Below are 26,808 nucleotides of genomic sequence, written 5' to 3'. Positions count from 1 at the left end.
TGTTCCTGCGTTCTTTGATTTGTTTTTCCCACCCAGCTTATATGGTTCCAAAACTTTCTTGACCCCCCCTTTATTTGCCTCGCGAACTTCAGCCAGCCATTTATCAGAGGACTGCTTCATTTTAGCCTGGACTAGGACCTGAACTACATTACCGGCATGGGGAGGACGTCCTCTGGAACGTAGATGTGACGCCTCGTGCAGAGGGCGCGCGTATGGCGTGGCCTTGCCGTCCCGAAAGGGGTGGTCTCCCCCCCACCGCGACGGATCACAGGACTGATCCGCTGACTGATACCGTTGTAGCCATGCGGGGAGGTAAAGAAAGGTCTTCCGGTCGGACGCAGCACGCGAGTGTGGCGGCCCCTGAGGCAGTTATGCACGTGCATGCACTTAGAGAGGAAAAGTGCATTCTTGGGGGAAGGCGAAGGTGTTGCGTGGAGGGCGTTTTATGAATGTTTTCTTGATTTGTTTGTTTTATTTATTCGAGCCCTGGTTTCGACCCTATGCCCAACCCACAGGTCCGTGGCTACTGCGAAATTAAGTAGCGATTGGTTGATCAAAGACTGGGGCGGGTCAAGAGAAATGACCGCCCCAGCGCCTTTGTTTATGTAAGTAATAAAAACGGGAGGAAAAGCCAGGAATAGCAGTCCCAACCAGGCTCCGTGCTTAGCACGTACAGAAAACTTCTAGGCTCTAACCGAGACCGCCGGTCGATGAGTAAGATTTTCCCGAAGTTGTATCTCTGTGTGAGATGAGTGCCTTCTAAGTTGCAGTACTTGAAACGTCTGTGTGACTTCATGCTTCTGTAACCGAGTTTGCCTTGTATATACTCTGTAAATATAATGTCTCGTTCGTACCTTCTGCTTCTGGACTCCTGTGCTTCAAACACCACCGAACTACTCACGTTTGGAGGAGGCTCAACCCCCCCCCCCCCCGAAGAAACGCAAACGAACCTGAAGAAAAGCAAAGAATTTACTTATTGAAAACAATTCTAGCGTACTTATGACACGCTATATTGGTTTGGTTATTCAGAATAGCGCATGCATGTATTACCATCCTTCAGAACATGGTGTCATGCCACCCAGCGGCCCTTCCTACGGCAGCTACTGCTCTGTGTTGTGGTGCCAGAACAACGGCAGAACACACAAGAAGCCAGGAACTAGTTTCTTCCCTATACCACGGGACAGCAGTTGCGATGAGTTTTCTTATGTATTGGATTTATTTACACTTACTATTTGCGCGGTAAGGGTGAAAACAAAAGTCCCCCGCCGCGGTGGCTCAGTGGTTACGGCGCTCGGCTGCTGTCCCGAAAGACGCGGGTTCGATCCCGGCTGCGGCGGTTGAATTTCTTGAAGGCGAAATTCTGGAGGTCCGTGTGCTGTGCGATGTCAGTGCACGTTAAAGAACCCCAGGTGTTCGAAATTTCCGGAGCCCTTCACTACGGCGTCTCTCATAGCCTCAGTCGCTTTGGGACGTTAAACCCCAATAAACCAAACCAAACTGAACCAAAAGTCGTTTATTCACATTTATAGCGCTAGCTTCATAAGAGAAAGGATTGGGCGAAACGGCTTCTTCATTTGAGTTTCAATTATCGTAAATTATTACCATTGCGAGTTACTAAATATTGTAACGATTATTTTAGAATGCTTGCAGAGGCCGAACGACTAACCAATTTTTCTTTAGATAAGCCTTAAAAGAAGTGGCGAAAAGGACAAGTAAGCAGGGCTCTCAATATTGACGTTGCTTGAGAGGTATTATTTCAATCGGTGCAGGTGCTCATTCAAGACAACCTCAAGGAAGCAAAGTTATGCTTTTTGGTCAGTGCCTGTCACGGTGTAAGAAATATTTCTTACACCGTGGTGCCTATCATAAGCTTGCTGCGGTCCCCGTAGTTATTTATTCCTTAAAGTGTGGCTGTATTAACTGCCTCTGGTACAAACATCTTGTGGAACCAAGTGCAAGAATATTATTCCAGCAATTACGCTTGCGCTAGGGACATCATCTCCATTGACGGATGACAGCAACTGTGCCGTACACTGGAAGAGCCGATCATCTGAGAAAGCCGGCCAGCCTACTGTATGCAACATACAGGGTTTGCAGTGACCATTTCACTGCTAAAAATTTCATGCATCGTGGCCACACAGAGCTCACAAAGCTGGGAGTGCCTAGTGTTTTCGCAGTTGCACAGTGCAAATGTTTGGCAGGAAATCAGTTCTCTGCAATGGCTGTAGCCTGTATAAAATAAGTTTCGACAGTTTGTTCTGAAGGTGTTCAGCCCACCGACTAACGACACTGGCTTTTAAAAAAATCCTCGATTTTATTCTGGGAGGGGGGCGGGGGCTGTTACATTTCTTGCAGCAAGGAATATCTATCATGACTTGAGCAGTGAACTTTAGCACCTTTACTGTGAAAGACTCTGCAGCGCTACCTCGCCTTTACCTGAAGACTGCCTGCACCTCACAGCACTCTAATATTTTACTTTCAGTTATTAAAAATCCCGCAAATTGCTTGTTTGGGAACTGGTGGTTTTCACTTTATTTTGTGGCAGCTACTAAGAAGAGCATGCGAAATCGAATTTTATTTTTTTATATATGAGCTATGGAATTTGCACAAACAAAAATATTTTCAGGTCTCTCTGGCGTGACTTGTCTTCTTCCCGTGACTGCAGAACTTGCATCTCGAGGTAGCTTCAGTTTTTTGTTTTATGACTGGCAATGACTAATTGCTGATGATTGCTTTCTGCAGGATTCCCAGAAGAGTCTTCGAGCGGCGGCTCCTACGTATTGGAATGCCCTGATGTCCACAGTGAGTGCAGATCTCAGATTTGTTTTTGTTTTTGTTTTTCGTAACAAAGTGAGAGATGATCAAACCTCTGTAGGCGGCAGCTCCTCCGTGACTGGTGAGGGGCCTTCTGCGGGCTTGCTGGAGGAATGCTTGTCCAGAAGTTCACCAGTGACAGAAGAGGTTTCTTTGATAGCTGAGTTCGTGGTGTTTACCTTTATTTCACAGATTTTACTGTGTGGCATATGCTATTGAGTGAATTGAGCTGCGCGCGTGTCACGGGCGCGCACCCGTTCGTTGCTTTGCGGCAGCCGCTATCGCCGCTCTCTCTCCGTCTCTTTCCCCCTTCCCCCACGTTTAGCACGCCTATAAGGAGGCACCCAGCTTTGTAAATAAACGAGGTTCGTCTTTCCTTGCTGACCAGCGTGGCTTCTGCACTTGGAGCGCCTCAGGGCCACCGTGGCGATGAAACATACTGCTGTAGTAACTTCTTCAGGCGGCGTGCAAGATTCTTCTGGCAGCAGTATTCAAGGGACTGAACAGACTACAGAGGACACCTTTCAGGACCAGTTCAGCAGCAGCTCCCTGAGAGAACGTCCTACTGCACATGGTAAATATGGATTTACTGTAGCTGTTTCTTATGCAATATTTTCCATTCGCAACAAGTAAATTAAGCTGTTTTTAAAAGGACTCTGCATGTTCAAGAACGCAAGGTCAGTAAGTGCTCTGAAGAATGCTTTCATTTAATTTGTGCTTTTCTCTCACAAGAGGAATGGTGTCGCATTTTTAATTATAATTACGCTTTTTTGCCTATAAAAAATGTGTATAGTGCTTCTTATTAGGAACCCTAAGCGGGAAAGGCTAGGGAAATGCACAAAAATTTCGTCACACCACAGGCACATGTGCAGTCATGTACAAATGTTTGCGCGATGCGAATTCGCGGAAAAAAATTTATGGCGGCGAGGTCAAACATAGTACATCACTGAAATGCAGGGGAACAACAGGAGACATGCGCGCTTCGTGAGCTGCAAAAATACAATCTGCCTGTCTAAGGAGGCAACGCAGAAATAATTTTGATTTTGTTTGAGAATCTGTATCCCGGGAAATTTTGGCCATAACTGTACTCTGGTCCTGCTCAGCGTTACTTTATGTGTTGCTTAGTCACTTTTGCGTGCCCACCGCTGGTTCAGGAAGGACCATGCGCACCTGAAATCACACTGTTATTGTAGAATTATCAACCATTGCTCTCCGATTGACTATGTGGCACTTCTTAACACCATTGAGTGACTATGCCCACAGCTCCTTTCAAATAGAGCAGATACAATGGAACTGCGCTTGCAATATTTAACATGAGTAGGCTTGTTTCAAAGCAGTGTCTACGACGAAGCTATTAAAACATCCTATATCCATTATACCCTTGATTTAGATTGGTCATAAATAATTCAGCGCAGTGCTCGTACGAGATGATTTGCTGTTCGCTCTTATATCATTATTTTTTTTCTGCTGCAGCACTTTCGATCATGCCTAAGACCAGTTCTCCATCAAAGAACACAAACGGACCATTAAACCTTTTTCAAGCCAAGATAGCAAGCCAGCGGAAAACTATCAGAATACTGAAGAGACAGTGGTGGAAGGCTCCGTCATCGGTCTTAAAAGCCCTTGGCGTTATCCAGCCGTACAAAGACTGTACAAATTTCTTTTCACCACCACCGAAATTATACTCCGGCTACTTATAAAGTTCACGATACTGCCATTATTTCCACTAACTCTTTTAAGTATCTTGGTGCTAACCTCACTAGTAGTTGAGTTTGCGGGCCGCCGGGCAGTGGGCCATCTGCGCATCGCCCCGGGCGCCGCTGACTTGTCCCATGTCTTCAGATTTTCGAAGCGGCTGTTCGCGTGGTCCTCACCCCGGCGAACGCCGCCTGGCCGTTCGAAAACAAACCGAGCAAACCCTCCGCTCAGAGGGCTGCCGACCCAAAAAGTAAAAGTAGCAACGGCAGCGAGAGGTGCCGGAATGGGACCTGCTCTGCGGACAGTGTGTGCTCGTCGCGCGCCCCGGCGCATTGTCTGGGTTAAGTTTTAGGGCGTTTCGAGAGCGGCGTCGAACAGTGTCAACGAAAGCTTCGAGGACACTTGAGGGGAAGCTTGCGTGGGAGGCAGCTGGGTGCACGTGCGAAAGGTCGTGCTGCTAGGTGGCGGGTAATGAGTTGTGCTCACTCTGCTTCTGGCCAGGGGGGTCAGATTCTACCCTGTATCTGTGTTTGGAGCCACAGCTGGTGGAAGTTGTGCTTTTGTGTATTTTGTTGTCTTGTCAGTGTGTTTTTAGGGTTTGTGGAAAAGCGCAAAAGCGCGATCGGCTTCTTGAAAGGAATGCGGCCCTCGAGAGCAAACAAGCTCCTGGGTACAGGCATGTCATTGATCTGTTCAATTGTAGAGAAAATTCTCCAATTGGTTCTAAGAAGCTCATTTCTGATTGGACACCAAAATGGTCCCCAGAATGCTGGGGAAATGGATTCAAGGAGGCGTTTTGGCGCCAAAAGGAGAGACTTGGGTAGAGGGCTCTTGGTGGAGAGCCGGAGTCGCAAGAGTACGGACAGGGCCAAGCTTCGCGCTGGCCACGTTCCGAAGAACGAGGAGCCGCTACGCGTAGCGCGCGTTAAGTCGGTCAGGCAGGACAGAGCTTTGTAGGGCCGAGCTTTGGCCTGACGTTCCTGATCGTTCTTGATGATAGCGACCACCCTGGTCGATCTGTATAAGTGTAAACAGTGCGTAAATAAACCAAACCGTATATTCCTGCAAAGAAGCCCGTCTACGTCGCATCTCCCTCCTGCAACGTGTCGCGCCCAAACGAACCCCCATCTCCACCACCTGAGAAGGACCTGAACTCAAGTCTAACTCTAGTGACTTATAATGGTCTTGCCCCATTAACAACATAATAAATCCATCTAATCGAGCAGTTGGCTATCTCCGTCGTAGCATGCGCATGGCACCTTCTTCATTAAAATTACTAACTTATAAAACACTTGTTCGACCTAAACGTGAATACGCTTGCGCAATATTTGACCCCCATCAGTCTAACCTTATCTCACCCCTTGAATCTGTTCAGAATCGCGCCACTCGCTTTGTTATTTCAAACGACTCGCGATACTCTAGCATATCCGCTTTAAAGTTCCAACTACTAATTCCTTCTCTCGCTTCCCTTCGCTGAATTTCACGTCTCTGCCTTTATCACAGGTTTTTCCACTGTTCGCCCCGTGACAGTCAGCTCATTCTATCAGTGCGTCGAACACCCCGCACAAGTCATCCTAAGAGTGCCATCCCGCATCCTGCCTGCACTACTACATTCCAAAAGTCATTTTTTGCGCACATAGTTTGTGACTGGAATGTCCTTCACTGCGGCTTACCGCTAATCCCTGATCCTGCCCATTTCAAAAATGCCATCGAGGTAGCCATGTCATCGTCATGATTACCACGTAACATTCATTGTTAACCGCCGTTCTTGTGCCCTCCCCTCATGTAATGTCCCGCCAGGGACCCTTGAGGTTGAAATAAAAAAATAAAATATATACGTGTGTCATTGAGGAAGTTTTCAAACTTCTCTCTGCACATGTTTGTTTGAGTCGAAAAAGGAAAAGCAAGCCGGTTCCACTGTGGTCAAAGAAATTTGCCCTGTACTTAAACTTTCGTGGCCCGCCAGCGCACCGATTTCTGGCTCCATATTTTTTCTCTTGTCACCCAGCGTTCATTAAGAAGATGGCTAGCTAATGTTCAGATACCAGGGATCATTCCTGCCATCATTCCTTCAATAGGAGCAAGTACTAAAACTTGGAACGAGCGTTACCAAGTTTGTTCCCTAATTTTTCACGAAATAGCGCTAAAAAATATATGCTATATTGTTATACAGGATGTTGTCCACGGTTTTACTGACGATGATATTGACCGCACTTCGACCATTGCTGACAGGGCTATGGTTGTTCTCCTCGATGGTGTTTCCAGAAGGTGGGTCCAGCTGGTAGCCTTTACTATAGGGCACACGTCAACACCATCATCTATCATACGCAGTGTGCTGGTGTCACTCATTTCGGAGCTTGAATAGTCAACTACAGTGAAAGCTGTAATTTGTGACCAAGGCCCTTCAAATTTCAGTCTCGCTAATCGGCTAGGTATTACTATTGAAAAGCCTTTTGTTGAAGTTGGCGGTAGATGGGCGTATTTCATCGTGAATGTACCACATTTAATAAAAACAACATGCAATAATGTCCAAGCACACAAGCTGCGCACCGGGGACGACATTGTTGACTGGTCACACATTGTCAGCCTTTACGAATCCACACATGAGTAGCGATTGTGGTTGGCTGCAAAGTGAACAGAAAGGCACATCCTTAATAGACCCTTTGCAAGTATGAAGGTCAGCAGAGCAGCGCAGGTTCTCAGTGTGTCGGTCTCCATTGCAATCATGGCGATGGTGCATTCAGATGAGCTCCCTGCTTCACCCATGGCTACGGCACAATTTTGTTACCGCATGGACCAGCTTTTCGATTCTCTGAATATCTTGAGTACGAAAAAAAATCCTGCAGAAGCTCCACCATGCAATTCAGAAGTTGGATTCCGAGTTGACTGACCTGCTTCGAGGCCAACTTCTTTGGATTGCATCATGGAAGTTTTACGGCAGACGTCAGCCGGAAACAATTATTTGTTCTCAGATTAAAATTGAGGCTGTTTGTCAGCTCTGGGATGACATCTAGAAAAGTGCGGCTTTGAATACCTGCTCACGCGTAGACTCCAACAGGATCCCCTTGAAAATATATTTGGTCACACCAGACAGAAACAAGGTTGTAACACAAACCCCAATGTGCCACAACTTATTTCCGGTCTGAATCATATCTGCATCAGAAAGCTGTTCAAGCTAACCGAACATGGAAATATGGAGGACGATGGTGTGACCTTCTTCATGAGCTTTCGCCATTCTCCCCCAATAGTGAATCTCTTGTTAGCAATGAGGAGCGTGCGCAGCCTGCACTTTCCCTCGTTGAACAACCTTTTTGAACTTGCAAGTGATGTTCATTCTCACATCATTGATGACTATGCAGCTTATTATGTGGGTGGTGTTCTGATGAAACTGTTTGTTGGGAACTCAGCTAACGCTTAAGTAGAAAGTGAGGCCACTGCGCATCTCCCAAAAGTCCCTGATGTTTTGTATCGCCATTTGTCGCAAGTTGGCGATTTTCACCCTGTTCTGCTGAGTGTCACCAGAGGTTTGCGAAAATGGTTTGCAGAGTCCTTTTGTGCTGGCATGTGCGTTTCGTACACCGAAACTTAGATAAGGTTCGGTTTCAATCTTCGGTTTCTTGTGCGCAACATGTCAAGTTTAAAGGTTAGAAAGTGCTTTGCACAAACATACACCTTCTCCGAAGAGCCAGAACACTACGGTGGTTTTCTTGAAGTGATTTTCATTACCTCGAAAATATTATACAACGCAAATCTTGTGTGCATTTTTTTAAATATGAAGCATTTACATGTGAACTGTGGGTATGTGGTGAATGTAGGTTGATCGCTATGTGCGCTTCAGCTCAAGTCACGCATTGCTGGCAAGGCCACTTGGGATGTTGGAATGTTTTCAGATGGATTATAAACAGCGTTGTCAGCATCATAATTTAATGTGGGCACGTTTCATCTAGTTACTATTCCCATGGTCGAGATTTGCGTCGACCTCGTAACTTATCGTCAAACTTTTTGAAATGATTCTCAAACTTGCAGCCTATAGTGGTGCTCTGGAGGTTGTCCCCTATTACGACTCATTGCTTAAGAAAGAGAACACAGTATACACAGCCTTTGTCAGAAGTAAAGAGCACAAAGAGTTGGCTTCTCAACCGTGAAGTGGCGTTCTTGTCGCATTAATTAAGATCCTAACTTTCCGGAGGTGTGAGCACTACAGTTCCTTTCGCCTTCATGATATATGCATCGCTGAAAATGACTGACAAGCCACACAATATTCTAAAGGGGGTACATAAGAGAGGCAAACACTCTGCCGGTGTTGTAGCCCCGTTTATTTTCACTTTGTGCGTCAGTTGCAAAGCACTACCATTTGAGGACATCCAGCTTTTTTTTCTGCAAGCACTAAATATGTGTTGACTATCTGCCTTTTGTCTTCTGTGTTAATACTTTCAGATTTGCCTATGTTAAGGAACGTGGTTTTTTCCTATCTAGCTTTTCTGTACCATGCTGGCCTCGATTTGCATCAAGACTTTATGTGCTCATGCTTTATTTTGGCCTCAAAAAGACAGTTTCCTCAACTAAATACTGCATGTTTAATGGCCACTTGCTCCCAACAGGAGACATGGGCACCAGACAGCAAGAGCCCTTGGTGGTTCATGAATCCATACCTGCCTGTTTTACTGTTCAGTTGTCTGTACAGCTTACAGTCAAATAATTTCGGTAAGATGAAATTCGCACAAGGGATTAAGCTGGACAGATCTGTCCACCTCGGGCCACAGCCAAACGTGGGTCGAAATTTGCGCCAGTGAAACCGAAACAAGAAGTGTGTGCCCGTTCCTTTCACCAACCGCTTGCTGCGCTAAAATCGATTGGGTGGCGCATAAGCAATTTTAAATTCTCTGCAGTGAAACCGATACAAGAAGTGTGGGCCAGTTGCTTCATCTAGCTGCTTTAGCTTCAGCCGGCGCTAGGTGCCTTGAAATGGTTTTAAGCACGCAAGCAATTCGAAATTCGCGCCAGCGTAACCGAAACAGGAAGTGTGGGCCAGTTGCTCTCACCAACAGCTAGGTGCGCTAGAATCGATTGGGCCGCTGGGGTCCGTGGGAGTGTCCTCTCTTATTCGCTCTTTCTCTATGCCAGCAGGTTTCAGTGGAGCCAACAGTAGGTTTCAATAAACCAAGGGGTGATTTTCAGTGCAGTAGCATACTACCCGCATTTAGCAAAAGCCCGATGTGTGAAGCCGAGAGGTTGCTCGGAAAAAGCAACCTCCAGTCCATTCATGGCCATCCAGTCCATGGCGCATCACTTAACTGCTGCACCAGGAGTGGTGTCAGGAATCCAGGAGGACAATAAATGCGAAGTAGAGAATGACTAATAGCGCACAATAGGGCATAACCGACTAACCCGCTATTGCCTAACTACGCAAGTCAACCGCCTTTTTTGTTGCTAAATTCATACTTGTGATGCCACGATCAAAAAGGAGTCAGTGATCATCATTTGAAGGTAAATTACGACACAACCCAGCCTCAGGGATCTGCCCGGAAAAGTGCCCTGATGCACGACAGATAGCTGGCGAACACGGTCGGTGGTTTCGACACCTGTTTTTCGTTTTACCTGCACTCACCGTGAGCCATCGCGTGGATGAGGTCTGTCCAAAGTCACCGATCGAAGTCACCAGGCGAGGAGTAATCAGAGAACGAAGTGAGCGGCCGCGATGCTTCGAAGAATGTCAGGAGGAGGGGAAATAAAGGTACGCTGACGTGGACATACAGACAGAAAGAAGGTCGAGAGAGCGCAGCAAAAATCCCCTCTGCTGGCGGCCGCCGAAACTAGAAAACCGAAAACTAGCACGTGCAGATGGCGCAGCAGCTACAGGGATAGGCAATGCGTAGCACTATGGTGAGGAGGACGCTCACAGAACTTTCGAGGCTTGAGGTCATCGTAAGACAAGAACCAGTTGTGCTCGTCTCCGAGCGAGAAGCTGAGAAGCCGTAAGGACGCCGCACAATCGTTTTTTGGGGCATATGCGAATGCACCCTGCACTCGCATGGCATCCCTGCATCTGCATGGGCCGAACAATGGGGCGGACGGCCGCATGCGTCTCGCGCACAGAGTGTGCACGAAACTGATGAACTTCAGCTTTCGGCCGTATGAACGCAGGCGACCGACGAGTAGTATTGTAGCTTTTGGCTGCTGACCTGTGACGTGCCAGGCCCATCCTTCTAAATTTTAGCTGTGGTAAACGGAGCGGGAAATCAGGCCTAGATGGTGGTAGCTATGTTGAGAGCGAATTCAAACATCGCCGCGTGCAAAAGCGGCGAACGACAGTTTCCCTCAAAGGTCTCGGTCTGCACTCATTTCATAGAGCGGCCTTCAAACCTACACGAAACGTACGCAATGGTGGTGTCACGATGTGTTTATTTGGAGCCATTTGTGACCGTGTTCTTAATTCCCGCGATGATTTTCACGATTAAAGAAGGAACTGTTCTCGGTCAATTTCCTGTGCATGTAGTGAGCTTCACAGCACAGCGACAAGTGTGACTGTGGTGTTTACCGTCGGAATTGGTGCTTTTTCGTCGAAGTTAGTGGAATCGACGGCATTTATATGTTACGTTCGAAAAAGTCACTGCGCCTGCATTTTTTTTTTTCCCGAATGCTGAAAGGAACCTCGATCTATACAACTCGTCGCATTTGTTGTGATGGCTGCAGTGATAGCGGAGGCAATAGGTCCTTCCTACGACGTATCCATCACCGATATGGATCGGGGTTCGTCTACTTACGGTGTTTTAGAAGTGCCGTAAGTGCGACAGGACCTTTCTGAAAGGTGTGTTTTGCGTGCGCGAAGTGATCTCCGCCGCAAAGTCAAATCCAGGCCCAGATATGACAGAAAAGGAAATGCTGCAGCAGCTACTCTTGGGCCAAAGCACCCTGGCGTCGTCTGTGAACGACATTCTGGCAAAACAGGGTTCTTTTGAAGAAAAGATCGATAGCTTTACAGATAGGATTAAAAGTCTTGAAAATGAGGTAGCAACGATCAATACTTTAAAAACGGAATTGCAGGATCTGTAGACGACTGTAACTAAAATGGAAGGCACCATTTGATACTTGTTAAATAAAACAGATGACCTGGAAAACAGGAGCCCTAGGAACAATCTACTTATTTTCGCAATAAAAGAAGAGAATGAAGAATCAGAAGCAGAGCTTAGGGAGAAAATAACAAAAGCAATTTTTGACGAGAAGTTAGGAGTGGCAATAAACAGTATAGAAAGGTGCCACAGAATAGGTATGAAATCAACAAAGAATTGCCATGTCATCATAAAATTGAGTGACTACCGAGAAAAGGCTTCAATAATGAAGGCATGCCCGAAGTTGAAAGGCACAGATTTTTCGGTTAGTGAAGACTTCTCAAAAAGAATTGACCCCGCCGCGCTGACTCAGTGGTTATGGTGCTCGGCTACTGAACCGAAAGACGCGGGTTCGATCCCGGCCGCGGCGGTTGAATTTCTTTGGAGGAGAAATTTTAGAGGCCCGTGTACTGTGCGATGTCAGTGCACGTTAAAGAACCCCAGGTGGTCGAAATTTGCGGAGCTCTCCACTACGGCGTCTCTCATAGCCTTAGTCGCTTTGAGACGGTAAACCCATAAACCAACCAAACCAACCAATCAAAAAGAATTCGTGACGTCAGAAAAAAGTTATGGGAAAGCGCATCTCGGGAAAAGAGCAATGGTGCCAAGGTTAAGCTTGTGTTTGACAAGCTTAACATTGACGGTAACATGTTCGGATGGGATAATGCAAGAAACACTCGGTATAAAATGCCGAGGAATAAAAAGTGACACCAACAAGGGAACAGTCCGGTTTTCAAAATTCTTAACATAAACTGTCGCAGCGTCGTAAACAAAGCTGAAGAACTTGAAGGCATGCTGTTCTCACATGACGCGGATGTTGCCATACTTACCGAGACCTGGCTAAGCAATGAAATATTTGACAGTGAATTTGAACATAAATATTATAAAGTTTTTCGTAGTGGCCATGACAGAAGAGGTGGAGGAGTGGCAATTTTAATGAAATCATCATTGCAACTTTTCAGGATGCCTTATGCTCAAGGCATTGAAGCCATATTTTGCAAAACATACATCAACAGGGTTCGCTTTGTTCTTGGTGTTTTTTACAGGCCTCCCAACTCTTCTGTTACGGTCTTTTAAAACTTAAGAGCATATTTACAATGCCATGTAAAAAAGAGACGATAGACTAACACTGGCTGGTGATTTGAACTTGCCTAATATTGACTGGCACATCTTTTCATCATACTCTGCCCATAATGCTGATACTGTAATGCCCGACATTATGTTCACATTTGACCTGCTGAACGTAGTAAATAATTTTACGAGAATGCAAGGAGTCGCGGGATCAATTCTAGATCTATTTTTTGTCAGTGGTGCCATCCGCAATTTCGTAGCCTGTGAAGTCACAAACGGAATATCCGATCACAAAGCTGTGCGGCTGAGCTTGTCAAATTTGTACCCAGATTGTCAAAGTAGCGTGCAATTTTTTCCCAATTTTTCGCGTGGGGAAGACGAATCTATTCTGGATATGCTTGATTCATTTTATGAGAATTTTAGGAATAGCACTCATAGTGTGAATGACCTATGGCTTACACTTAAATCGTCTCCCAGATTAGATCGTCTCCCATTGTATTGCCCGCTTCGTTCCCAAAATTGCAAAAAAGTGTGTGTACCGAAATCCTTGGATTTCTCGGGAGACGTTACGCTTGCAGCGAAGGCTTAAAAGGTTAAAAAGGAAATCAAGCAGAAATTCATCATTAAAACCAATTGTAGAAGCAATTTCAGAGGAACTTAAGCAGAAAATAATTTGCGACAAAGAAAAATATTACGGAACTCTCCTGCCCTCGTTTATTAAAACGTCTCCTGAGTGATTCTGGCGCCAAATCACGCCCAAATCTTCTTCCACGAACGACTTCATAGTAGACGGCAAATGTGTGCGTGATAAGGCTGTTTGTTCTGCGTTCAAGAAATTTTTTCAGTCAGTATTCACAGAGGACAATGGATGCCTGCCCAACTTTTCTGCGGCCCTCCCTGCCATATCTGATGTAATTTCAGAGGCTGGTGTTTGTAACTTGCTTTTGAACCTTGATGTCAAAAAATCAGCAGGTCCCGATAACATACCATACACTTTTTTGAAGCGCTATGCGTAGTGGTGCGCAAAGTATTTGGCAGTGATATTCAACAGATCTTTACATGACGGTTCTTTACTAGATGACTGGAGGACAGCCTTGATTAAACCTCTGCACAAAACCGGAAAAAAAGCACACATCGAGAATTACCGACCCATATCTCTAACGTCGACATCGTGTAAAATTTTAGAACATATAATTCATAAACATATATTAGGTTTCTTCGAAGAGCACAAAGTACTTACCGATTTCCAGCATGGTTGCAGGCGTGGGTTTTCTACAAGTACACAGTTAGTTGAAACTGTGCATGACTTTGCTCAGTCGATTAACCAGGGTAAGCAAACAGACGCAATATTCATGGATTTCCGCAAAGCATTCGATAAGGTGTCACATAACTAATTCATAAATTATGTTATTACATTAAAAACGACATGATACTTCCATGGACTACAGCTTATCTCTCGAACAGATGTCAGTTCGTCACTCTGAACAATATTTCTTCTAGCAGTGTCCGGGTTATGTCTGGCATCCCCCAGGGATCTGTTTTGGTACCACTCTTATTTCTTTTGTTTATTAATGACATTGTGGCAGATCATTGAGTCTGCGTGAAGCTGTACGCGAATAACTGTATCCTGTATCAAATGGTGTCTTCAGTTGACGACCAGGTGCGTCTAAATAATGACCTGGCGAAGGTGGTTGCGTGGTGCAACAAATGGCAGATGTGCATTAATTTTGAAAAAACCGCCTTCATGAAAATTACAAACAAGAAAATGCCTCTTCATTTTGTGTACGGTACTAACAGCATATCATTACTAGAAGTGACAGAGTATAAGTATTTGGGCCCATGGATTACTAACTACCTTTCATGGCCAAAACACATAGACGCTGTAGTAGCAAACTCAATGCGGAAACTACTTTTCTTGAGGCGCTCGCTAAAGTCATCCCCACCTAGTGTTCGTCTATTGGCGTATAATTACCTCATCCGTCCGTCACTACAATATGCCGTAATCATTTGGGACCCTTTCACCTCAACAAACATTCAGAAATTAGAGCGAATACGGCATAAAGTAGCTAGATTTGTTTTTAACTGATATGGCCGTGCATCTGTAAGTGAGCTCGAGAGGGGAAGTGGGTTACCCCCCCGTCGTTGAGCGGAATCGTGTTTATCGGTAAAAGTTATTCTTCCAGCTTATAAAAGGACATTATAAAGTTGATACCTCTAATTATTTTTCTTACTCCCAAGGTTATAACACGAGACAAAGGCATGCACTAACAATAACCCCTTTGAACGGGCGAAATAACTGCTTCAAATATTCTTTTTTTCCGAGGACAATTACTGATTGGAGCAAACTTAATAGCGAGACTGTTAATCAAAATTCTTTACTGCTGTTTGAAAAGTGCCTGCAAATGTTGTGATTTGTGTGTGTTTATATGCTTGTATTTTGTTTTGTCCCACCCTGCTATGATCTGTACAAGATCGCAGTATCTATAAATGAACAAATAAATAAATAAATAAATAAATAAATAAATAAATAAATAAATAAATAAATAAATAAATAAATAAATAAATAAATAAATAAATAAATAAATAAATAAATAAATAAAATTCCGCGACTACAGAAGCGGCGCCGCCATACTGCTGCTTGCTGCTCGATCCATAAAGTGCATTTTGCGATGGTGGGTCGGATTGCGGTGGTGTGCCGGTGGCACGATGTGACGTTATGAAAAAGATCTTTGAGCATGGCAGCTGCCACTTCAGATGCATCTGCTTTCTTTTATTTCCTACCGGCGATGCAGGCTTGCATCTGCAATAAATATTTGTGTGGAGAATTGGATGAACCTAACTTCCTTGCACTTGATCATTGGTTGAGCCAACCGTTTGGGGTGTGGCGTGCTATGAGAAGATGAGGAGCTCTGTGCACGAAGAATCATTATCGCCACTCCGTGAACGGTGTTCCATAATGTACAAAATACCTATGGGCCAACTCGGGCATCTATTTTTCATGAGCATTTCACTTGATGTGATGCCGAAGGAAAATAGTGGAGCTCGAAAGGGTTGAGATTTGGGCGAGTTGGTAGGAATTCAGACTGGTGTGGCACCACGACGACAGGGACGAAGACGGCAATGTGGCACCCGACAAGCTCTCAAAACTCCGCCACATTGTAAACAACAGCAATTAAAGGAAGGTAGGCTGTGATAAGAAGCACCAGAAAGGTTTTGTACCATGTAGCAGACACTGCTGTGTACAGGTTCCGCTATCATGTGGCAAGCATTACACGGGGCAGACCGGTCATTGCCTTAACGACCGGCTGCGGGAACATAGCAACAACGTGAGCAGCGCATCCCGTCACCTTGGCATTCATTGCAGAGACTGCACAGAAGAAAGCAAAAAGAACAAGCAAGTGCCGTGTTATCCAAATTTCAGTCAGTGCCGCGTGCTGTGAGATAATAGAACAAAAATCCCGCGTGAAATCATGAAGCCCATGAAATTCATACATACAAAGATGAACGCGTAAGTGCTGCCTTAATAGCTCTGCCTGCAAAAGAACGGCGTTTTCTTGATGACAGTAGAAAAGCGTGCGCAAATGGTCTTGTGTCACTGTAGCCCTTGCTCAGGAACTGTCATTCTCGATATTTTGTGTATCTGTGTTTTTCTCATTTGAGATTGGTTGCCACTGTATTTAAGAAATGAAAATCGCCTCAATAAAACCACTTGTAAGTTCAGCGCCGTGTCTGTTACCTCGTCTCGTCCTTTGTCCCTTGCGCTGCGAAAAATAACGTTGAAGAACTCCCGGTGGTCTAAATTAATCCGGAGCCTTCTACTACGGCGTCCCTCATTCTCCACGTATCGCTCCTCCTTTCAAAAGTCTGTGTTCTTACCAGCGGTTACAACCTTAGCAAGGGGCACAATCTGTTTTTTAATGGTTCCTTTTCTTGTCAGCTTAATTGCTTTGGTTGAATATTTGCTATGCTTTATGGAATAATTTCTGCAGAAGTTGGCGCGCTTAACAACTCTCTCAAGTAATTTAATTTTCGTTCAGCTGTGAAGCCAAGGTGCAACCGCATTACAAATGTGTTGAATTTTCAGGAGCGTTTGACCGGGACAGCTCTCGCGGCTCCACTCTGTTGTTGCTCTCCCTTTGTTCGATTCGGTTTTCACTCTACCATCTATGCTATTCTCTTGCGTATAAATTTTTTTTAGCCGCCGCGGTGGCTCAGTGGTTATGGTGCTCGGCTGCTGACCCGAAATACGCGGGTTCGATCCCGGCCAAGGCGGTTGAATTTTTTTGGAGGAGAAATTCTAGAGGCCCGTGTACTGTGCGATGTCAGTGCACGTTAAAGAACCCCAGGTGGTCGAAATTTCCGGAGCCCTCTACTACGGCGTCTCTCATAGCCTGAGTCGCTTTGGGACGTTAAACCCCATAAACCAAACCAAACCATAAAATTTTTTTTGTTTCTCCAAAGTCGTCATTATCCTTCGGGCTAATGACAATCAGAAGACCGGGCCCTAACGGCAACGAGACGGCCTGAGCTCGCTACGCAACAGCAAGCGAGAAGAAAAGTAAAAAAACCTCTAATGAGGGGTGACCGGTATGCGCGGTCAACTTTGTTGAGTCGGCCGGAGGGGGCGTTTTTCATTGGCGCCTGCAGCGCCCCCTTCCGAAGCTGCGGTCCCCTATAGCAGATGAAGCGGTAAGTCCAGCCTGGTCACCTTAGGCGAAGAGAATGCGTTCTGCCACTTGCAGAGACTTATCTTCAACTAGACAGTAATGAGCTTTGCAAAACAATGCCAGCTTGTGGGGCGGCATTAATTAGGAATCAGTGCTGAAGTCTCACCACACTAAAGGCAGGAGTAGAAAGCCCTTAATTTTCTCACTGATCACTGCGTATAAAGTTCGGTAATGAAGCGAAAGCAGCTGGGGGTGGAAGAAATGATAGTTTTTCGGGGTCGATCTTTATCTGTTTTAATGAATTCAAGGAACAATGTTCTTCTCAAGGTGTGGCTCGAAGGACACACATTGTCATTCATTTTTCTGGTTGCTTCCTCTTCTCTACCACCATGCAATGTGGCTGATGTCAGGAAGGATTTGACACGCAGCCAGCTCTGTAAGGATAGTCGCAAACCATATACTTTTCATTGAAATGCAAATTTGCAGGGCATTTTTTGACATATGGAACAGAGTTGGAACAGTGGACAAATAGGTTGCAGTTCTCAGGGTGCCGAAAAAGACCGAAGGTCGACTTGCACACGGGCGCTTTTGTTATTTCCTCTGCCTCGACTTGAGGGACGGACGTTGAGGGTTCAGTTTTAGCACTCGTCGTGGACGGTGGAAGCGAAATGCGGCGAGTATCGGCAATGCTACTTGAGGTGGCGGGCGGTGTTGAAACTGTTGACGCAATGGTCACGTCTTCTTCCAAATTTTTGTGTGTAGGAACGAGCAGCGCATCATGGTTTGTTAAATTTGAGGCGCGCTCACTGTGCGGCCTTGGAGAATTTCTTTTCAATTCCATCGTACTCGGTGCAGTAACATGCACTCGATGAGAGTGTTCAGAAATAACTGTAGTGCTTAAGTTCTTTCCCGTTCCTTCTGCCTCATTCCCAGGAGGCAGCTGAGACTGGTCTGTAGCTAACAGAAGCAGGGCATCAGTGACCTTCGATGAAGATGTTTTGCCGTCGCCCGATGAATAGGTTCCTCCATTAAGTGCAGTACCAAACCTCTGGGCGGCATTTGTTGATGTAACGTTCTCAATGCCTCCGAGCGAACTCGGCTGCGTGAAGGGACGAGTCTCATCCGGGCCAGATACCGAAGGCGGCAGGCTCAAGATATCTTCGGGTGCTGCAGAAGTTGTGGTTTGGTCACTAGAGGAGTCGTTCGATGGATGCATTTCCGAATGCGTTGCAGCGTTGGCCTGCTTGGACGACAGAGTGGATAAATGCATGGTAAGTAATGGGTTTCTGGCCAGGCTGCGCCCAGAAGACTTGGAAAGATGCAGTTCTAGTGACTGATGATTCAGCGACAAGTCATTGTCTCCAATAACTTCCTCTCTGTGTAAAGACGCATTATCATTTTGTAGCTCAGCTATGGTCCCGTGCAGAAGCTCTATTTCAGCTGTAGTGCTTGTCGCGAAGAGAGCACTCGCTTCTGTATAGTTACCGGAAACATAAGACGGTGCTTGTTTACTTGAGTTAATTTCTGAGGCGGGAAAAAATGAGGAATTGTTGGAATTAGAAATTTTTGCCGGTATTGTGGCAGAAAATTCTGTACTAGTAAAATTTTCGTAAACACCAGTCGATTCGTTGACCCTAACGTACTGGCCGAAATCTGCATCAGAGGGATGAGTTTGGTTCTTATGTGAAGGCAGTAACGTGTCTGGGGACGTTGCGGTAGAGAGCAGTTGAGCTGTATTCACGCCGTATGTCGGGAATCCAGCCACGTTAATTGAGGCTTCCTCATTAGATGGTGCGGTGAGGCTGGAGTCCTCAGTATGATTTTCGGGCAATGCGAATGTGGTTCCGTCTACGTGAGGCCACGAGGTATCAGTATTGCGAGCGCTGTCTGAACGTTCTACGCCTAATATCTGTGTAGAAAACCTGCCATCTAGTGAAAAAGTTTTTTGAGTGGCTTCGGTAACTCTGTCTGTTGCCTTCTCATCTAAAAACTGTTTTGTCACTTCTGAATCCTTTGGTGCTGTAAACTCTGTCTGGTCTACTGTATTTCGTTCAGAAAAAATTGGTTCGACTGATCCCTCGGTCAGAATAGTTAACGATGAACTGTCACTCGTCGAATATACCGCAGGTTTTACAGTCGAAACGATCAGGGAACTTAAGCTATGCACTTCAGTGTGCCTGTTGTGAACATTTTCTGTTGAACGGGAAACGGTTTCATGGGTGTCGCTAGCTGTAGTTTCTGTTTGTTTAGCTTGGCGGTCCTTTTCACGTTCCGCCTCTTTACGGGGAGCATTGCCCGGAAGCAGCAGCTCCGCTTCCATGCTGTCACTGATGTCAGTCGTCAAAGGTGCTTCCGGTTGCGGTAGGGAAGGGGTCGAGATCAAGGAAGGGAAGGGTTTGCTCACAGAAGTTAAGACTAGCGTAGCCACTGTGCCGGTTTCTGTTTGCGCAGATGGAAGATCTTTCAACCTCAGCTGAGTGGGTGGCGTCGCCTCGTGTTCCCAAATAGTGACATCTGTGGACGCTAAACTGACTTCATTTTGGGCAGCCAAGTCAATATAACTTGAAGGCGATGTGATTCCCTCAGTGAAGGACGCTGCTGTAGCGTGGGTATAAGATGAAGTTTCTTTGTGTTCAGTGTCACTGGCTTCTGTCGAGTACGAGGAAGGGTAGGCTTTGCTAACAGAAGTTAAAACTGGCGAAGGCAGCGTAGCTGTTTGTGCTTGCGTCAACGGAAGGTCTGCTGGCTCTTTCAACCGCTGCTGAGTGGGGGAAGTCGCTCCGTGGTTCAGAATTTTCATGTACGTGAATGCTAAGCCGGTTTCACTTCGGGCATCCAAGTCAGTGTAACTTGCAGGAGATGCGGTTGCCCCAGTAAAGGGCGCTACCGTGGCGTGAGTATACGATCCTTCCCAAGCGGAACTTGTTTCGGATGGAAGGTCGCCCACATCTGTCGATATAAAGGAAGGGAACGGTTTTCTAGGGGAAGTTAAAGCTGGCGAAGGCTCTGTAGCGATTTCCGTTTGCGCGACGGAAAGGTCCGCCCCCGCCAGCGTCTGCTTAGTAGGTGAGGTCGCCCCGTGCTCACTAACAGTCACGTACGCGGCCGCTAAATCGGTTTCATTTCTGGTAGCCAAGCGAGGATAACTTCCAGTAGAATTAGTTCTCTCGGTACTGGGGGGTAGCGTGGCGTGAGTGGCTTCTTGCACCCAAGAAGAACTTGTTTTGTATCCAAGGTCATTTGGATCTGTGAATGATGGAGAGTCCGGAGGGGTTGCTTGCAGTAAAGCTTCGCTTGCTTTGACGAATACCGTTGAGGACGCTAATGCAGGCGTGATCGGAAATGATCGAGACACGAGATCTGGGCCAGACGAACTGGTTTCCGTATTCATTTTCGCAGCCGTAGCTGTCCCTGAAGTGCTTTCTGGTGCCACAGATGACATCTTGTCAGCTATCATTGACGAACTTTTCGTTTGGGTTCGGAAAGTACCCAGCACTGTCAGCTTCTCAAGTAATTGTACAGTAGGCTGCGCGAGCTCAGGTGACGACGTTATCTCAGGCGCTTCATCATGGGGCTTTTTCAAGACTGTGGCCGAAGTGTATTCCTCGTTGGCATTAATAACTGGCGGCTGTACTGAGCTTGGGTTCAATAAATCGATAAGTGACCTTTCTTGCGAGCGCCCGTGTTCTGAAACCTGTGGAGCCGAGGAGAGTCTGAAATTTTGAACCGTTGTACCATGCTCTACTTTTACGTCGATGTTCTTGCCAAAAGATTCTTCGTGTTCTTCATCATCCTTGGGTGGCATCCAAAAGGCATTCTTTCTCTTCGTTGTACCTGTAGTGGAGAAAGGAAAAGAAGCATATGCGGCTCAGTTCTTGACATGGGACTCAAAAAGGCTGGTCCGACTGCGTACATTTTGCCCATTAAATTGCAACCATCCGTGCCGTTACGAAAAAAAAAAAACCATGGTGTTTTGAAAGGTAATAGCCAATTGTTATTTATCTGACGGCAGTCAAAAACTGACGCGATCCGAAAATATTTTTCTTACGTTAGCGGAAGTACTTCTTGCAGCTACTGAAATGATAATTTCAATGCAGCAGTCCGCACAAGCACCGTCTTCAAGCACAAGTATTGCTACGACGATCAAGCAAGGTTTTAGTTCCACTTTATCTTGAAGGACTTGGAATAGGGTAGCGACCACAGTTCCTCGATGTCTAATCTGCATAGAGTCGAATTTCAACCAGGCATCTCACGGCACCTCACGCTGATGGCGACTCGCAAGAATGAACACGCTAAACGTAGAAATGTGTACACAGACGACGGCAAACAGAGTGTGACTTCCATTCTACCTGTAATTTTAATTCGGCATAATGTGATGTTTGCCCAACCGAAGAATCATTCGATCTAAGCTTACCGGCTTCGCGCATAAGTCAGAGAAAGATGATTGCCATTAGCGGCCGAGAGGACTGGAGTGGTGGTGGTGAAAACATCTATTAGGCCATAAAGAGACCGGAGGTATTCTTGTATCAGAGCGTAAGGAGCCGGTCCTTACAAGCACTAGGTGGAGGCTCCTAGTTCGGGACCCCAGTGGCAGCGGCCGCCGCACTGGCACGCCCGACTAAGGCTTGTTGGGCCTGTAAGTCGTGGCAGCCGAGCATGATCGCCTCCCAATCCTCTCAGGAATGGGGGGGAATGGCCAGGTTTGAGGGGCAGGCCTACACCTTGTGATAGGCGTCCGAAGACACCACTACACAGTACGGGCAGCTGCCGCTAAAGCAGGGGTCAAAATGTTTTAGGGCTGTCGGGCAGAGGAAAATATTGGTGAGAAGGTGGAGAAAGAACCGCTAATCAACCTTCTTGAGGCCTTTAAATGGGCAGGAGTAAAGCCAATGACTCTATTGATAATACCTGAGCAGGGTGTGTTGCTGGGAAAGTTAGTTTGACATCTTGAACATGCAGCGCTGACAGACGAGGGACGAAGTAGAGACGACACACACACGGCGCTGAACTAACAACTTTAATTTCGAAGGAGGGCGATGAGCACGTTTTATACCGCACCCAAAACCCGTGATTCTAAGGCACATGTGCAAGTCAACGCAACTAACAATAAAACCAAAGAAAACAGGGTAAGCGCGCAGGCGCGCATTGACCCACACAGTACAGAGGCAAAAAAACCCAAGAAGGATTCAGTCATACTGGTCGCCCAGGTGCCAGGTACACCCCTGAGGACACAAACAGCAAAGATCGGCAGTGAAGGGGGCAGGGGGAAAGACATAATAACAACACTTGGTGAAAAAGAGAGCTTACACGGGCCGGGAGTCCTGTGCAGCTTGGTGATGACCGAGGTAAAAAGATAAAAACGATAAGATGCAAAAGGCAAGGACCCTACAGACGTGTAAAGACGCTCATAAAGGGAATGAAGTGAAAGGGTGGTTGAAAAGGGGGAAGAATTGATAGTCTAAAAGCATGCGATGAAAGCCAACCGAACAAACACGGCCTAGCAAGATGCGATGCAAGCCAACAAGGAAAACGGCTAAAACGTGGGGACGAGGGTAAACCATAAAATCGACCTAAAAGAACGAAGATGGCTAAGGCTAAGAGAGGAATGAAAGCTAGAATAAAAGTATAGAAGTAGTGTCCCCAAAAATTAAAAGAGAATTGGCGAAAGAGCTGGGGGGTGACAGTGACCCGTGTAAGGAACCAAGGCACCAAATTACAGTGACTGGGAAAGGAACGCAAACTCCTTTTCCAACAGCGCTACTGAGGGCATACTGACGCAAACGTCTTCTTGCTTGTTGATGAAACCTGCCTCAATTATTTCCCGAGTGAGTTGGTTGCTGCTCTTTGCGAGAATTTTTGTGTTTTTTAAACATCGGAGGGCGCTGGCGACAAGGACTGCAGTCACGAACGTGGACGGCTAAGTTGCTGGAATTAGCTTTGTGTTCGTGCAATCTCTTATTAATACATCGACCAGTCTGGCCGATGTATTCCCTGCCGCAAGACAAAGGGAAACGAGCGGATCGCCCTCCTTCGAAATTAAAGTTGTTAGTTCAGCGCCGTGTGTATGTCGTCTCTCCTTCGTCCCTCGTCTGTCAGCGCTGCATGTTCAGGACTGATAATGCGTTGTAACATCTTTGAAAGTATAGACCGGATTATAATCGGGCTTCTGATCGGGTGGGGCGGAGAAAACAGACCGGTGAGAGAGCGCGCGGACGGCTGCGTCTGCTGCCTCGTTTCCTGCCAACCCCTGATGACCAGGGGCCCATATAAGGTAACAGTGTGCGGGGTCCGTATCCCGTATGCAATTTTGATAGATTCGATAAGCTAGGAAGGGAGTGCAGCCTTGTCCGACGCTCCGACGGGCCCCTCGCGGTGCCGGTGATTATGTGTTTTGAACCGGAAAGTGAGGACGCGAGGGTGATCGCGGCCTCTTATGCGTATGTCGCACTGCGGCTTTCTAAAGGTGGGGTCGTTAATTGTGTTGTTGTGAACTACCGCGGCCGTGCACCATCCCCCGTGGGGAGGGCCAGAGGCGTCCACGCAGTATGCATCTGTTCTGTGGCCATAATGTCGGGCTAGGGCTTCCGTTCGTGCCAGGCGCCGACCATTATGGTCTTCGTCTGACATGTTGGCTGGAAGAGGCCGCACGTGGAGGGCGCGTCTGCACAGTTATGGGATGCGAAACCTGTCTTTCATTGGAGGGGTGTGTTGGATATGGAGTCGAGCAAGAAGGCGGCGACCCGACTCCGTTAGCGACAATATTAAAATACCGTTGGCAAATCACGGCTCTAACTAGGCCCAGAGTTCTCAATGAGTATCTGATATTGGCTGGACCACCCACTACCGCATCCAATGATGGTTCTAGTTGTCCGTGGCTTTTCCAGTACTGGCTGTGCCATCATAAAATCCTGGCTGTCATGGGCCATGTAACCAGAGTTCCCCCACTCTTTGCAAGAATTGGCTATGCTCTTTTAAGAAAGCTGTCTATATTGGCCTAGCGTTGTCATGACACATCGAGTGTTAAAAGTATGCTGGCAAACGACGGTCAACCTCCTGCCATTTGCTAAAATGACATGACAACTCTCAATATTGTTACAGCAGAGAGCTACAGTTTATATAATTTTTGGAACCCGTAAGAAGTGACTTGAGCTCTCTATAAGAGATGTGAGACGTGAATAAATATGTCCCATCTCAGCTTAATCATAATTGGCATGTATACGTTGCCAAAGTAATGTTTTACGTTGATCATCAAGATCAAAACTCGAGCGGTCAGTGGACTGTGCTTATTCCACCACAGAGAAACCGGTCTGTTGAATAAGACCGACGACGACACCATCCAGACCAACGACTCCGAGTAAAGAATTCTATCGATAATACTCGGTAACTAGGAGCGGCTGCACTAATCACTAAATTTTCCTTCAAGAGGCCCCGTAAATTTAGTAATTAAAGTGTGCAATGTCGTGACCCAGTGGTCATGATTCGTGTAATTAAATCTGGCCTATAGAAGCCAGTAATCAACAAAGTATATTCTTTGTTTGAGAAGGGCTTAGACAAAGCTCACGCTGTTGCCTTTGTCGGATTTCTGGGCATAATGGCCCGCCTCTTTTTCAACAAACATTATGCATTTGAAACCTTTTTTTGCACGCTTTCCTCGAGCGAATGTCTGGAAACCAGCCCAAAGGTGCCTTCCACAAATATCAAATAAGTTTTTTTGATTAATTTTTTAATTAAAAAAAAACACTTTTTTTATTCACTCTAGAAATTCACTGCCGCAGTGAGCAGCGGGATTCTGCTTCATGGAGATCGGCAAACAAACGTAATAGCTTAGTGCAAGTGCATTCGCTAAACCGCATTTGTGCGCAGTTTTAGCAACGTCCAGAAACGAAGCAGTCGCCTCGTAATTTAGAATACGTTGCGCACGTGCGAAATATTAGGCCGGATATTAGGCCGGAAAGCAATCCCGAAGCTCCATGTTTTTCACTTCAAAGTTCCTGGGCGCCGAACTTGATGCTTTTCCTGCGGATTCGTAACAATACTTTGACGCTTCCGCGTTTGACTCATTCTCCAAAACATTTCAAACCCCTTTCACATGTTATCGCCCCAGTCCCCTGTCCCCTTAAGTCCAATATCCCTCCACCTCTTCTCCGGGCCGCGCTCTTTTTCATGTAGTGCTCTAACCCCCACCCCGCGAAGCATTACTTTTTCTTTTTGATTTCACTCACTTTTTCGAAGCTGTTTTCATTCGCGCAGTTAGGCACTTCGCCGTTCGTTCATTCTCTCACGATCTCCACTTCTCCACCTCTCAGCTGGAGGCTTTTTCACGAGACTACAAAATCTGTGTAAATGATAATGACTCTTTTGACGTACATGTGGAACAGATGCTAGAACTTGTGCATTTTATTTGAATAAAAAAAGAGCTCGCAATTTAGAGATACGAGCTATGATATGAAAAGAAAAGAATAAATTAACTTGCTATCAATATTACATTATTTGCTTTCGTCGCATTAAATATGTTTACTGGGGGTGCGACACGGCGCAGTAAAATAAAAATGAACCATTTGGTACAAGGCAAGTTTGGTAAACTAAATTCCAGTTTAGCAAACAAGAGAGGGGGGATGAGGGGATCGTTATAAATATGAGAGAAGCCAACAGCCACAGAAACCAAGGGACAGGAGGAATTTTTAATTAATTTACTTATTTTGTGCTGTTGTTCGATTTAGAATATTACTGAATATGTACCGCTTAAAGGTAATTGATTAGAAAAGCAGAAGAAAAACAACCACATGCCGCCGGTGGGATCCGAACCCACGACCTCCGAATTTCGCGTCCGGTGCTCTACCGCTGGGCTACGGCGACGGCTGTCAATTCTTCTGCTTTCGGGGATATTTATGTTTTACAAATAACCTAACCTTCTAGAGTGTTCACCAGCGCCACCTACGCTCTTAAGTGGCAGACGTAGCACGTCCTGAGTTACCGCTGATGTGACGTATAACGTCATCGAACGGCGAGAGTGGAAGCTGTGTGAGAACCCTCTTATGCTTCCTATGGCCTCAAGGCTGCCAGAACCGAGACCCTTGCTAAGCAATTAAGCAAACAAGAGAGGGGGGATGAGGGGCTCGTTTTAAATATGAGAGAAGCCAACAGCCACAGAAACCAAGGGACAGGAGGAATTTTTAATTAATTTATTTATTTTGTGCTGTTGTTCGATTTAGAATATTACTGAATATGTATCGCTTAAAGGTAATTGATTAGAAAAGCTGAAGAAAAAACAACCACATGCCGCACAAATTCCAGTTTGTGCGACTAATGTGGTGTTAGTTCGTAAGCATAAATTAAAGTCTATCCTGCAAAATATGTTGCGGGTGTCTTCACGAAGACTGTGTGTCACAAAACTAAGTGTTATTTAATCATTTTTGTTTTTGTCTTGTGACGGCCATAATTAGGCTCAT

General features: G+C 46.1%; 1 long non-coding RNA gene, 1 other non-coding gene and 1 pseudogene across 2 annotated transcripts in view; 1 reads left to right on the top strand and 2 right to left on the bottom strand.

Annotated features, from left to right (window-relative positions):
- The first annotated feature begins 302 nt into the window (after positions 1-302).
- On the top strand, positions 303-6,873 carry LOC149345298 (uncharacterized; annotated as a pseudogene).
- A 13,584-nt stretch (positions 6,874-20,457) lies between these two features.
- LOC149345295 (uncharacterized) overlaps positions 20,458-26,808 on the bottom strand; it is a 122,991-nt gene continuing 116,640 nt past the window's right edge. The window contains exon 4 of the long non-coding RNA XR_016283270.1: positions 20,458-21,193. This is a non-coding gene — a long non-coding RNA (uncharacterized LOC149345295). The remainder of the gene's footprint in view (positions 21,194-26,808) is intronic.
- On the bottom strand, positions 26,144-26,215 carry TRNAS-CGA (transfer RNA serine (anticodon CGA)). The gene has a single exon. It is a non-coding gene; the product is annotated as a tRNA-Ser (tRNA).

The sequence above is a fragment of the Amblyomma mixtum genome, chromosome 5 (assembly GCF_055824585.1).
Source record: "Amblyomma mixtum isolate Tamu chromosome 5, ASM5582458v1, whole genome shotgun sequence".
In the NCBI taxonomy this organism is placed as follows: domain Eukaryota; kingdom Metazoa; phylum Arthropoda; class Arachnida; order Ixodida; family Ixodidae; genus Amblyomma; species Amblyomma mixtum.
Note: the sequence above shows the minus strand (reverse complement) of the source record. Positions and strands in the feature narration are given on the sequence as shown.